This window comes from Manis javanica, chromosome 12, assembly GCF_040802235.1.
Source record: "Manis javanica isolate MJ-LG chromosome 12, MJ_LKY, whole genome shotgun sequence".
Lineage (NCBI taxonomy): Eukaryota > Metazoa > Chordata > Mammalia > Pholidota > Manidae > Manis > Manis javanica.
This window is the reverse complement of record NC_133167.1, coordinates 55,110,053-55,124,638: the sequence shown is the minus strand read 5'-3', so window position 1 is coordinate 55,124,638 and position 14,586 is coordinate 55,110,053. Positions and strand designations below refer to the sequence as shown.

Sequence of the window (14,586 nt, the reverse complement as noted above, 5' to 3'; positions counted from 1 at the left end):
TAACAGAACAACTTTCAAAAATATGACAGACTAAAAAAACATGAAAAAATTATAAAATATTAGCAGAACAGTAATCAAAACAGTATGGTACTGGCACATGAACAGACCTGTAGATTAATGGAACAGAATAGGAAGCCCAGATATAAACCCAAGCATATATGGTCAATTAATATATCCTAAAGGAACCATGAATAGACAGTGGGGAAAAGAAAGCCTCTTCAATAACTGGTGTTGGCAAAACTGGACAGCTACATGTAAGAGAATGAAATTGAATTACTGTCAAACTCTATACACAAATGTAAACTCAAAATGAATCAAAGAGCTGAATATAAAACATGAAACCAAAAAGCTTTTAGAATTAACATAGACAAAAATCTCTAGAACATAAGTATGAGTAATTTTTTCCTGGTCACATCTCGTTGGGCAAGGGATACAAAATAAAAAATGAACAAGTGAGACTATATCAAACTAAAAAGCTGCTGAACAACAAAGGGCACCATCAGCAGAACAAAGGGCAACCTACTGTACAGGAGAATATATTCATAAATGATTTATCCAGCAAGGGGTTAAAATCCAAAATATATGAAGGGCTCATATACCTCAACACCAAAAAATAAAATAAAAGAACAAATAACCCAATTAAAAAATGGGTGGAGGGCCTGAACAGACATTTTTCCAAAGAAGAAATACAGATGGCCAATGGGCACATGAAAAGATGCTCGCATCACTAATCATCAGGGAAATGCAAAGCAAAGCCACTTTGAGATATCACCTCACACCAGTTAGAATGGCCACTATCCAAAAGACAAAAAATGACAAATCTTGGCGAGGATATGGAGAAAAGGGAACCCTCCTACACTGCTTGTGGGAATGTCAATTGGTATAGCCATGTGAAAAGCAGTATGGAGGTCCCTCAAAAAACTAAAAATATAAATACCATATGATCCAGTAATTCCATTTCTAGGAATTTACCGAAGAAAACAAAATCCTTGACTCAAAAAGTTATATGCACTCCTCTGTTTATTGCCACATTGTTTACAATAGCCAAGATACGGAAACAAACAAAGTAACAAAGTGTCCATGAATAGATGAATGGATAAAGAAGAGGTGGTACATTTATACAATGGAATATTATTCAGCCATTAAAAGAATCCTGCCATTTATGACAACATGGATGGACCTAGAGAATATTATGCTAAGTAAAATAAGCCAGGCAGAGAGAGACAAATGCCATATGATTTCACTTATTTGTGGAATATAAAAACAAGACAAAACAAAATGAACAAAATAGCAGTAAACTCACAGACACTGAGAAGTGATTGATGGTCACCACAGGGGAGGGGTTGGAGTGGGCGGGTAGGGAGGGTGACGGGGAAAAAGGCACAAAAATTCTTAATCATAATATAAGTTGGTTAGAGATATGGTAGCACAGCATGGAGAATATAGTCAATGATTCTGCAACATCTTCCTATGTTGATAGATATCAACTGCACTAGTGGGGGTGAGGATTTAATAAGATGGGTAACTGTTGAACCACTGTGCTGTGTACTTGAAACCAATATAAGATTGTATATCAACCATACTTCAATAAAAAAAACATAAAAATATTATCAGCAGAAAAGGGACTAAAAGTGTGATAATGCAGGATACAGTAAAGAAAACAGAAGAAGAGCATATTTGTCAAAATAACAAAATGATAGGAATTTGATTAGATAGTAACACCAAAAGAATGGGTGAATTAATCTTTTCAATTAAAAGACAAACTTTATCAGATTAAGTAAAAAAAAATTACTAATTTATGCTTGCTAGAGTCATCCCTAAATTAAAAAGACATAACTTTTGAAAATAAAGAGATGAGATATAGTAGACAATGACAAATGAAAAAGAGGACTAGCAATATTAATCTCAGACAAATTAGAAGTCAAAACAATATTATTTAGGTTAAAAATGGCATTTTACATTGATAAACAGTGTAATCCACAATAAATATAAGGTAGTCATGAACCTTTATATTTATGGCATTGAAACATTTAAAGTAGATACATCCTATCAGACCACAAAGCAATATAAGTAAATAAAAGGTCCAGATACTAGAATAAATCTCTTAGAAGTTTTTATATAAAACTTTAAAGAATAATTCCTAGATCAATGGAGAATAAAAACCACAAATACAGACTGCTTAGAGAAAAATAATAATGAAGCTATTATGTTTAGAAACCTAAGTATATGACTAATTGTAGGCTCATTTAAAATTCATAGCATTAGATGACTGGAATTCCTGGATATCCACATGCATAAGAATGAATTTGTTCTCGTAACTTATACCATACAAAGAATTAATTCAAAATGGATCAATGATCCAAATGTAAAAGTATAAAATTCTTAGAAGAAAACGTGGGGGTAAAACTTCATCAGTCTGAATTTGACAATGGTTTCTTAGATATGACATTGGAAACATAAGCAATAACAAGAAAAATAGAGATAAACTGGACTTTCTCAAAATTAAACAAATTTGTGCATCAAAGGACATTATCGAAGAAGTGAAAAGAAAACCTACAGAATGGAAAAGAACATTTTAAAATCATATCTCTGATAAGAGTCTAGTACACAGAATATATAAATACCTATTCCAACTTAAAAATAAAAAGATAAATGGCTGAATTTTAAAAACAGGCAAAGGACTTGATATATAAATGGCAAACAAGTACAGAAAAAGATGCTCAACATCATTAGTCATCAGGGAAATGGAAACCAAAACAATAAGATAACATTCTATACCCACTAGAATGGCTAAAATAAAAAATAAAATAAAACCCAGAAAATAACAGTTTTGGCAAGGATATAGAGAAACTGGAATTCTCATACTTTGCTGGTGGGAGTGTAAAGTGGTGCTGCTGTAGAAAATATGCCAATATTTCATCATAGAATTTCTGTATGACCCAGCAATTACACTCTTAAGAATATATCCAAGGGACAAGTAAGACAATATGTCCATACAGAAACATGTACATGAGTGATCATAGCAGCACTATTCACAATAGCCAAAAGATAGAAACAACAAAAATGTCAATCAATTGGTGAATGAACAAATGAGTTATATCCATATAGTAGAATACTATGCAGTTATAAAAAGGAATAAAATAGTGAAACATCCTACAACATGGGTTGCCCTCTAAAATATTATGCTAAGTGAAAGGTGTCACACACAAAGGTAACATAATGTCCATTTATATGAAAACTACAGAGATAGAGTGTATGGTGAAGAAGCTGGGAGCAGGGTGTAAGAGGTCACCCCTTAGTTGTTACACAGTCATATTTTGGTGTGATAGGAATATTTTGGAACTAGATAGATGTAGTGGTTGCATAACATCATGAATGTATTAAGTGCCACTGAATTATATACTTTTTAAAAAAATAGTTAATATTATGTTACATGAATTTCACTTTAACAAGAAAAATTTCTTAAAACTGACAAATTTAAAAAGGACAAAATGACATACAAATAACAAAATTATATAATATTAAGATTAAAGGTCTGTAAATGCAAATAGAAAGTTCTGGATTTTCTTTTAGGTATAAAAGAAATATTTCTGTTATATGTGAAAACTGAGATAAAACAGATATTCCTAAAAAAAATATGTTAACAAAATTGTCCTAAGAAAATCTTATCATTATCCTCCTTCTCATCAACATTACTACCATCACCCTGGAATATACTGAATAACTTCTCAAGAAAGTGTGTTCCCTAAAGGTACCAATCCCAGATATTTTGTGTTAGCTTTGTTTTGTCTTGCTTTATTTTAAGGCAGCAACCTGAAATTCTGGCCACCTTCAGGAATCAGAGACAAATGTATTATGCTGCTCAACTTCAGGCATGAAAAAGAATCATTCTTATTCATTTTTAAATGCTAGCATCATTCTAATATCAAAACTTAACAAGATAGTACCAAACGTTGTAGATCAATCTTAATCATGATTATATTATTTTAAATAAAATGTAAGCAGATTAAATCCTGCATTGAAGTGTAATACACACACTGCTATATGCATGTGTCAAAATTCAACAAGCTGAGCACTTGAAAAACTGAATTTTACCGCATGTACCCATCATTATAACAAGATAAAGAACAATTCTATTACCTAAAATGTTCATTGGTAGCCCTTCCCAATCAACTCTGCCCACTTCAAGCCCCAGGCTGACACTGATCGGCTTTGTCACCTTTGATTAGATTTGCCTTTTCTGGAGTTTCATGTAAATGTAATCACATAAAGTATGTAATTTTTTGTGTCTGGCTTCTTTCACTAAGCATAAGGTTTTTGAGATTCATCCATGCTTTTCATGTATCCTTTATACTGTATTTATTTCACTGAATGAATATATAATAATTTGTTTATCTAGTTATCTGTTGACATTTGGGATTTTTCAATTTTGGGTTATAACGTATAAACCTGCTATGAATATTTATATATAAATTCTTATGTGAATTTATATTTTCATTTTTCTTGGTATTTATCTAGGTGTTTACTAATAAATTTTATTTTTGTAATTATACCATCTTTCATATTTTGAATTTTTTATAAGAACATATTATTTTTATCATTTGGGAAATTTTACATTCATTTTTACAATGACATAAAATAGACCTATTCTGAAAACAAAACAGAAAGTTATTGCTGTACTGGAACAGGGGACCTGAGTTACCTCCAGTTAGAATTCTAGAACAGTTCTTTCCTTCCTCACACTTTCAAATTATATCCTCAGACACATTACACACTTTAATTATATTATTGGTCCCAGTTATTTGGTCTTTCTCCCTGTAAGAGTATTTATACTCTCATGACTAACATCGGACCTTCACGGACCTTCACGTGATTTGCCTAAACGAATGAAATGTTAGTATGAGTTTTATGTGTTGCTCGTAAAGAAGTTTTGAGGACCAATGAGTGACTCCACTATTTTTCTTTTAGATGGGACTGCTCCTTTATCCTGGATCCTAAAATAAAGAAGACATGCAAAACTGAACTAAATTGCCACGAAGCTTTCATGTAATATGAGTAAGAAATAAAATTAATTACTGTGAGCCACTGCCACTGGGGGGTTGTTTTATTACCGTAGCATCGCCAGACACATTTATAAATGTAAATTCATTTGTTATGCATTATTTATGCCCAAGGTTCTCTCGTGCTTAATAAGGAAGGAAAACAAAATTTATAATAGAACAAAACAAAATATCTAGACCAGAGCCTGATAATTTCATAGCTAACTCAAATAGTCTCAGGTAGATCGGCTTGAACATGCAAATGAACTTTGCAAAGACATCCACTGAACATGTGCCAGCTCTGTTCTTACCACCGTTTAGGCTAAACCAGACATATTATTGCCTAAACTGCCAGGAGAGTTAGATCAAATGTGTATACTTTCTTACCCAGCCATTTAAAAGCACAGTGTCTGTGTATTTCCTTCTCCTGTGACAAGCTTTAGATTATCTCAAGGTCTGGTTAATTTTGTATTGTGAATGTTTTTTCATTTTATATTTTTTGTTATTAAAATGGAATAACTTGGCTGGCCTAAATTTCTACTTATGATGGGTGTTATCTAAAGTCTCATTTTTATGACAAAGACTGTAGTAAGAACTGAAAGTAGGAACACTTGATAATTCTATGGCAGAGATGCAGGAGAGAATAAGAAATAACGAGCAATGAATTCATTCTAGAGAAAAGCAAGTGAACACAAGCTTTCAGTAATATTTCTCAGGTTTGACACAGAGAAAATAAGGTAAATCTGAAGGCTATTTCTGTAATGAATAGAATTGGCTTCAGACATATTTTTTAGCTTGTTAAACATACATAAAATAGTTATTCTTAATACTGTCCTTTTCCCACTGAAACAATACTTCAAAATCAGTGATGCAGAGGTTTATGGGACAAGCAGCTTGAAGGGCTACAATTCTGGCTTCCCACATTTGCTTGGGATTCTCCCATGACCTCCAGTATGAACCACAAAATGTTCTATTCGCTTCAATCCCAAGGCCAGAACATTCTTGCAGAACACACGGAGTTTAATTTGGTACAAGATGCATTTAGGATTTTCGCCAAGAAAGCCAGTACACGTTCTGATTTGGGGGCTGGCAGAAAACTATCTGCTCCAAATTCTCCTGGAATTTAGGTCACACTTGGGGTGCTGGGATCAGAGGCTAGGTACAGTTCATTGCTCCCCAGGGCCTATCAAACACCATCTCAAAGACTGGAGAAGAAGAAGGGACACAGAGTGAACCAGGCAAGATTCATAGAACTGGGATATTTCTCAGCCAATCCAAAAATCTCAGGATGATAATCAGTTGAAGCATGTTTCTATGAGATTCCTGAAATGGAGCGTGATCTGAACCCAGAGCCAAGTCTGTGTTTGCTATATTGCATTTGGGTCTCTGTGATGCTTCTTCAGCCTTGGTAAAGGCGTTATGAAGGCCACAATTCTTTTAGTGTCCTCCAGTTTTTCATGGTTGCGTATAGATATGTCACCCTCTTGGCCAGATGTTCCCTTCTGAATCTGGAGCTATCTCATATGCTGCCAGCATACAGGAAATACTGTTCTATTTTAATGCTCATTGCTGAGCTCCCAGGGAGATTCTCTTTCTTTTCTCTGTTCTTCAGGGAGCAGTGTATCAGTTAGGCAGCCTGAAACACAAATGCAAGTAATGTACTAACGGAGAGGGCTAGTGAACTGTGCATGCTGATAACAATGAGTGTAAGTCTGTAAAGGAGACCAAGAGACCGAAGTTCTGTCTTACTCTTATTCATAGCTCCAGCACCCAGCACTGGTTCTCAACAGGATGCGTCCCAAAGGAGTGCTTGTAAACACGGCGAGCCATTTTTAGTCACGACAATGTGTTTATGTGGTGGGGAGGGGTTCAGTGAAGGACTGTCCCACCAACAGAGACCCTATGAGAAACACTGAATGCCCTGTACATGGTAGGGGCTCAGTGAATGCTTGTGCTAGAATGCTTGGTAGAGGCCTAAGAGGTTTCTTTCACTCTCTCTTGAAAATCATTTCACCGTATTTCACAGGCTGTTAGGAGAAGAATTAGGGGCCAGTTATCCCAGTCTGACATCAGCTTTAGGAAGCCCTTCTAACAGGACTGCAGCATGGCCCCCATTCCAGAGCATCAGTGCTGTTACGTGTGGAGCAAACCCTTCCGCAGTTCCTAGATAGCTTTTAGATCCGAGCAACGTTTGCCTCCTCATTCCCCAGAATGCCACTCTTCCCATCTTTCTGCTTCCATCAAATTCCCAGACAACACTCCATAAATTTTCTCTCTCTCACTTATTTAGACCTGAACTAATCTATAAAAATTTTCATAGGATTTATGTACTATAGAAATTAAAACCAAACTACCTTGAGGATATGATTTTGAACACTTGACATGAGCCTGCTCCCATCTTCACCCCATCTCTTCAAATTGTCTCTCAGTGGCTGTTAGCTATAGATGGACTTCACTGTCTGTTTTAATATTTCTTGATGAAATTTGAATTTTTTCTTCTCACAGAGGAAACAAAGTTTTCTCATGAAGAAAATTTTGAGGTAATGTCCTTTCATATATAAAGATATTTTCTGACCAACAAAAAAAATTACACACATTGAGGTATTTTTCCAATGGTGGAGATGAATTTGCTGTGAATGGCCAGTTAACAAAAAAGTTTCCTTTGTGCTGCTGGTTTGTAGTATAACATAGTGATTAAGACACAGAATCAGCAGTCTACATTGTGGCTCCACTTCGTACACATTTTCCAAGTTACCTTTCCATTAAGCCTATCATAAAATGGAAAAAGTAATAATTACCTACCTTATAAGGTTTTGTAGAGATTAAAGGAAGTAATCCATAGAAGCTCTTAGCACAGTGCTTGGTACACAGTAAAATTTCAACAAATGTTAACTATTATTTAAATTATGTTTATGTGTACTTTCTTACTGGTATTATTATCTGTTTATGAAACCACTAGATGGAGTACATATTGAGGTCCTCCTAGTAGGGGTAAACTAAATGACCTCATGGTCTTAATAGGAAACAAAAAGCCAATTTTGACTTGAAGTGGTTACATGACATGCCAATCACTATAGCCTACAAAAATTTCAGGATAGACAGAAGTTCAAAATATAAAATATTTTAATCTGAGTCTGAATAACAGTGATCTGCTTTCAAAGAACATATATGTTAGAACATATTTTAAAAAGAACTGTTCTTTCAAAAAATTTCTCAATTGCTCATTTCGTCCTTAAATTTTACACTCATTCCCTATGGTAAAATGATATTTTTAATGCATGAAAACAATTATTTATATCACATATGTTGATGAGGTGGATAGTACAAACATTCACTACTTAAAATTGAATGTAGAAATACAGAAAATGACAAAAGTTCAAGTTTTAGCATTTTGGGCTTTATGGTAAATCAAACTATCTCATCAAATTGAGTCCATTAGTTTCTGAAACCTATGTTTAAGTAAGAATGGATGTTACATTCTGGGATTTGTAGTTCCCTTGGGCTAAAAACTGTATTAATGACTAGGAAGATGACAAATACTCTTTTTTATGCATATCTGGAGCATCTCTCACCAAAATTAAATGTGTGAAAGTAAACATGTTCTGTCATTAACACATATGGCCAACACTGATATAAAATATATTCTAAATCAATATTTATAATCATGTTCTGTTATTTCTTCTAATGCTAATAATTATCTTAACAAATTTGTTCCAGAACTTACTGTACAATGCACAGTAATGACCAATTTTTAAGAATACCCATTTACTGCATGTTTACCCAATAATATAACAGTCTTTGAATCAATAAACATAGTATATTGTCAATCTGATTCTAATTCTACTACCAAGCATTCCTGTTATTAGTCATTACATTTCAGAGTCAGAATGAAGATGTTATCTGAAATTTCTAGTTAATGATGTTTAATTGAATGAGATGAGATCTGACTGTCAATTTTCTGAAATTTTCTTGACACCATGCCTCATCCTCTCTATCAGTTAATCTAAAATACTCTTAAGTAAAGAAGAGCATAAAATTTAGTTTTAAAAGCTACAATTTCTTTTGGCTTCTTAAGAGTTTTGAAATTACTAAACTTACCAAAATTCAGAGGAGATTTTAGAGTATTCTATTTGAACCAAGAACAGAACAAGTCAATCCAAAAACGGGGTGCATTTAGAGATTAACAAATGTGATTTTTCCATGGAAAAATAACAAAATACAATATTGCAATGAACAAACACAGTGTATTCTAAAGAACCTGCATTACCAAAGGTGACAAATAATAATGCAAGAGGTGTGAGATGTGTGTTCCCCATTCTTACCCCTGCTTCAATACTGTGTTTCTTGTTATAAACTACCTCTCCAGGATATTCTGTGCCTTGCTGCCTACCAGATGAGGCAGCACCTCATTTCAGCCACTGCTGCAGCCCTCCTCGCAGGCAGCTCCAAGGCCGCCCTTGAGGGGCTTGTACCTGAAATAATGCCCCATGGCCTCTTTCCTTGTCTCCCCTCAATCAATTTTTTAGAATTCTCCCCTAATTTCCCCTTAAAAATAGTCCAGTTTGTTCATTTGAGTTTCACCAGTAGGTAATATTACTTGAAATACCACATAATTTGTTATTTGCATCTTACATGCACGGGGAAGGGGGTCGGTAGGGGTGAGAGGGAAGAAAAGAAAAAAGATTAAACAATGTGAATGTTCTTTTATTCAATGTTACCCATTCTGGTTATGGACTCGTGGATCGGCTGGAGGATGAAAATGTGATGATTCAGGGAAGGAAGACGATCTAAGCCTGGAAAACCCAATTCCTCCAGAGTTTCTTCTGTTCAACCTACCTGGAAGGACTTTTCATCAGAGTTACAGGATTGGTAGGACATGAGCCTGATGTAATTGACTGGCCATCCTACCGGCTTTGTGTACAGAGCTTGTCCAAGAGACAGAGAGACAAAGCCTTGGCATTACTCTGTTCCTGGATTCAGCCATGCCTGATTCTCCCTATATTCACAAACACATTCAGAGATTTGGTCTGCATTTTTCATGGGTTCTCCAAACTGGACTTAAAAACTTATAAACAAACTAAAATCTTAAAATGACTTCTGCTTTTGATAAGCGAAAGAGGTTTTTCTGATAAACGTCATTAACTAGATGACTTAAAATGCATGTGACTCTGAAATAGGATTTTTGAAGAGTGAAGCATCCAGTTCTTTTCCCCAACATCCAATTTCTGACTGCTCATTTCAGCTGCTCCACATATCCACAATGTCTACTAAGACTGTTTTACTTTATGTAGTTGAGGGTCAAAAGTAAGAGACAAAATTGTTTTTTAATGTCTAATAAGAATCTTGGTTTTGACATCTCTAATGAAATGTCAACTAATGATTATCCACTTTTACTAAGTAGGATAAATGTTTCCAAACATTTCAAAATGCTTTTGAAATAAACATATAGTGACTGCCAAGTTTAGTTTTAAACAATTTTTCCTACCTCCATTATTAAATATACCTGTATTAACTCCCATTATTATCTCCACCTGTCATCACTTGGATTATCTGTCACAATCACAGTGATGATAATTGTCCAGGAGTACCAGGGAATACATATTCTTAGTTTAGCATATGAAGCCTTATCAAGAGGGATTAAAGATGGCGGCATGACAGGTGAGACAGGTTTCCTCTTAAAACCACAGATAATACGAAAATATAATTAATGCAACTAATCCTGAGAGAGCAACAGGAAAGAGGACTGCATCAGACTGCACACACCTGGAGAAAAGAGCAGACCTCACTGAATGGGGTAATGTACCAAAGCTGTGGCCTGGCGGGAAACAAGCCCTTCCCCTATTCCAGCTCACTGGCGGGAGGAAGAGAAACTGAGCAGGGAGGGAGTGGCGGCCTGGGACTGCTGAATACCTAACTCCGGAGATCCTCTCTGGGGGCACAAACCTACATTTTATGGTACTTGCATGATACTCTTGTGATTACAGGGTTGGAAAGCTAAAACAGGCAGAATTCCTGGAGAAACTGAGATTCCTGCCACTTGTCGAAAGCAGGGATCCATATCTGGCTGCTCTGGGACAAAAGCTTATACCTGTGTGCTCAGCCCACTGGTTCAGGCAGTAGAGACAGGCACAGCAGCCTGGAGGCAGGAAACAGCTCTTTCCTCCCCCCCAGGCACCAGTACCACTCCCCTGTGACCCCTGCCATTGCTTCAGGGACTGAGCAGCTCCAGAGAATAGAGCTTCTGGACACTAAAAGGCACCATATACAAATATGAAATGCCAAAAGAACCTGGTCCAGAGTAAAATTATTAATACAACTCTTGAGAAAGATTTCAATGACATAGACCCCATGACACTTCCTGAAAGGGAGTTCAAAATAAAAATCATTAACATGTTCATGGAGGTATGGAAAGATATTCAAGAACTCAGGAATGAATTCCGGTCAGAGATCCAATCATTGAAGAGCACAACGGAGGGTATTAAAAGCAGATTGGATATGGTGGAGATGATAAATGAAATAGAAACTAGAGAAGAGGAATACAAAGAAGCTGAGGCACAGAGAGAAAAAAGGATCTCCAAGAATGAAAGAATATTGAGAGAACTGTGTGACCAATCCAAGCAGAACAATATTTGCATTATAGGGATACCAGAAGAAGAAGAGAAAGAGAAAGGGATAGAAAGTATCTTTGAGGAGGTAATTGCTGAAAACTTCCCCAATCTGGGGAAGGAGATAGTCTCTCAGGCCATGGAGATGCACAGATCTCTCAACACAAGGGACCCAAGGAGGACAAAACCAAGACATATAGTAATTAAAATGGCAAAGATCATGGATAAAGACAGACTGTTAAAAGCAGCCAGAGAGAGAAACAAGATCACATACAAAGGAAAGCCCATCAGGCTATCATCAGACTTCTCAGCAGAAACCTTACACGCCAGAAGGGAGTGGCATGATGTATTTAATGCAATGAAGCAGAAGGGCCTTGAACCAAGATTGCTTTATCCAGCAAGATTATCATTTAAATTTGAAGGAGGGATCAAACAATTTCCAGATAAGCAAAAGCTGAGAGAATTTACCTCCCACAAACCATCTCTACAGTCTATTTTGGAGGGACTGCTATAGATGGAAGTGTTCTTAAGGTTTAATAGCTGTCACCAGAGGTAATAAAACCACAATAAAGAAAGCAGAATAGTTAATTACTAAGCAAATGCAAAATTAAATCAACTATCTTCAAAGTCAATCAAGGGATAGGAAAGAGTACAGAATATGATACCTAATATATAAAGAAGGGAGGAGGAAGAAAAAGGAGGAGAAAAAAAGGACCTTTAGATTGTGTTTGTAATAGCATACTAAGTGAGATAAGTTAGACTCTTAGACTCTTAGATAGTAAGGAAGTTAACCTTGAACCTTTAGTAACCACGAATCTAAAGTCTACGATGGCAATAAGTACATACCTATCTATAATCACCCTAAATGTAAATGGACTGAATGCACCAATCAAAAGATATAGTCACTGAAAGGATAAAAAACAAGGCCCATCTATATGCTGCCTACAAGAGACTCACTTTAAACCCAAAGACATAAACAGACTAAAAGTGAAGCGATGGAAAAAGATATTTCATGCAACTAATAGAGAGAAAAAAGCAGGAGTTGCAGTACTTGTATCAGACAAAATAGACTTCAAAACAAAGTAAGTCACAAGAGACAAATAAGGACATTACATAATGATAAAGGGGTCAATCCAACAAGAAGATATAACCATTATAAATATCTATGCTCTATATGAAACAAATACTAACTGAATTAAAAGGGGAAATAGAATGCAATGCATTCATTCTAGGAGACTTCAACACTCCACTCACTCTGCAGGACAGATCAACCAGACAGAAAATAAGTAAGGAAACAGAGGCACTGAACAACACACTAGAACAGATGGACCTAACAGACATCTACAGAACTCTACACCCAAAAGCAGCAGGATACACATTCTTCTCAAGTACACATGGAACATTTTCAAGAACAGATCATATACTAGGCCACAAAAAGAGCCTCAGTCAATTAAAAAAGATAGAAATTGTACCAACCAGTTTCTCAGACCACAAGGGTATGAAAATAGAAATAAATTACACAAAGAAAATGAAAAATCCCACAAACACATGGAGGTTTCACAACACGCTCCTAAATAACCAATGGATCAATGACCAAATAAAAACAGAGATCAAGCACTATATGGAGACAAATGACAACAATAATTCAACACCACAAAATCTGTGCGACATAGCCAAGGGTGTGCTAAGAGGAAAGTATATTGCAATATAGGCCTACGTCAGGAAAGAAGAACAATCCCATATAAGCAGTGTAAACTCACAATTAATGAAACTAGTTTAGCATATGAAGTCTCAGTGTGGCAGTACTCATTCACAAGGTGACTGATGTCATCTTCTATGTACTATTATTTTCTTTACAGCATTTATTTTATCAAAACAGCCATCCTTATTTGTCTAAATTAACAGAATTGCTGAAAAATCTGAGTAAATATTGGGCTTTAGGCTACCTATATCATTTACCTTAATAAATTGGCATTTTTAGGGTGTTTTGGCCAAAGATACATGACCATACTGCTAGTCATCTCCTTTGCTAACAGTAAGGTTATGCAATGCTCACTCATTTGACAGAGATTTGTGGAGTGCCTGTGTTGTGCCTGACTTCTCAATACTTTCCAAGGACACAAAGACATGTGACATGGCAGCCTGAACAATGCAGGCTGATATGATAAGTGTATTCCAACAGCTTTTGGTGGAGTTGTCCTGCACTTTGACCAGTTCTGATCCCTTTGCAAAGACCTCTGCAGATGAATTCTCCCTAACCTCCCTCTAGAGTTCAGTGCTCAAACGTCAGGCAGTGACCATTTGTACTATCACCACCTGAGGGAGATTTTGAAAAATGCATTCCCAGGTCCCTCTTGAGAGGATTCTGACTCAACAGATTTGGAGTTTCTGTTTCTTAAAAAACTCCTCACTTAATTCTGATATTGTAACTTCAGGGGAAATGTGTTCCCAGCCTGGGGCAAATAAATCACAAACCACTGACAGCAAAATCAGCTGAAGGAAAAGCTGGGTGGGGAGAAGGCCTTTTATTGCTTACAAGAATCCTGGGTCTGGTGGTCTGCTCCTGGCTGGGAAGCAGCCAAAAACCTCTCTGGTTGGGTGTGTGCTCACCTCTCCCCTGGCCTTGTAATCACTTATTGATATGGAGATGCACTGAAGCCATATCATGGCCTGGAAATATTCAGTTTTACCCACAGATAATACAAGCTTGTTTGGGAAGAACCTTTCTGAGTATCCATTCCTCTGGGGATGAAAAATAGGACATCTATTCATGAGTGACTATAGAGCTCTTAAAAGCCCATTATTTTCCAAAACATTTCTATCTCTAGACTTATCAAGGCACCTAAAATTACTCCTTTACAGTAGTAGTTCATTTAACTTGAAGCATTTCCTTCAAGTTCCAATAACAGTGCAGAAATCAGGTTGCTCTCTGCCTAGCACTT

At 36.0% G+C, this 14,586-nt stretch overlaps 1 protein-coding gene across 4 annotated transcripts in view; it reads right to left on the bottom strand.

Annotated features, from left to right (window-relative positions):
- Window positions 1–14,586, bottom strand: part of CCDC141 (coiled-coil domain containing 141) — a 176,451-nt gene that overhangs the window by 132,353 nt on the left and 29,512 nt on the right. The gene's annotated exons all lie outside the window — the stretch shown is intronic.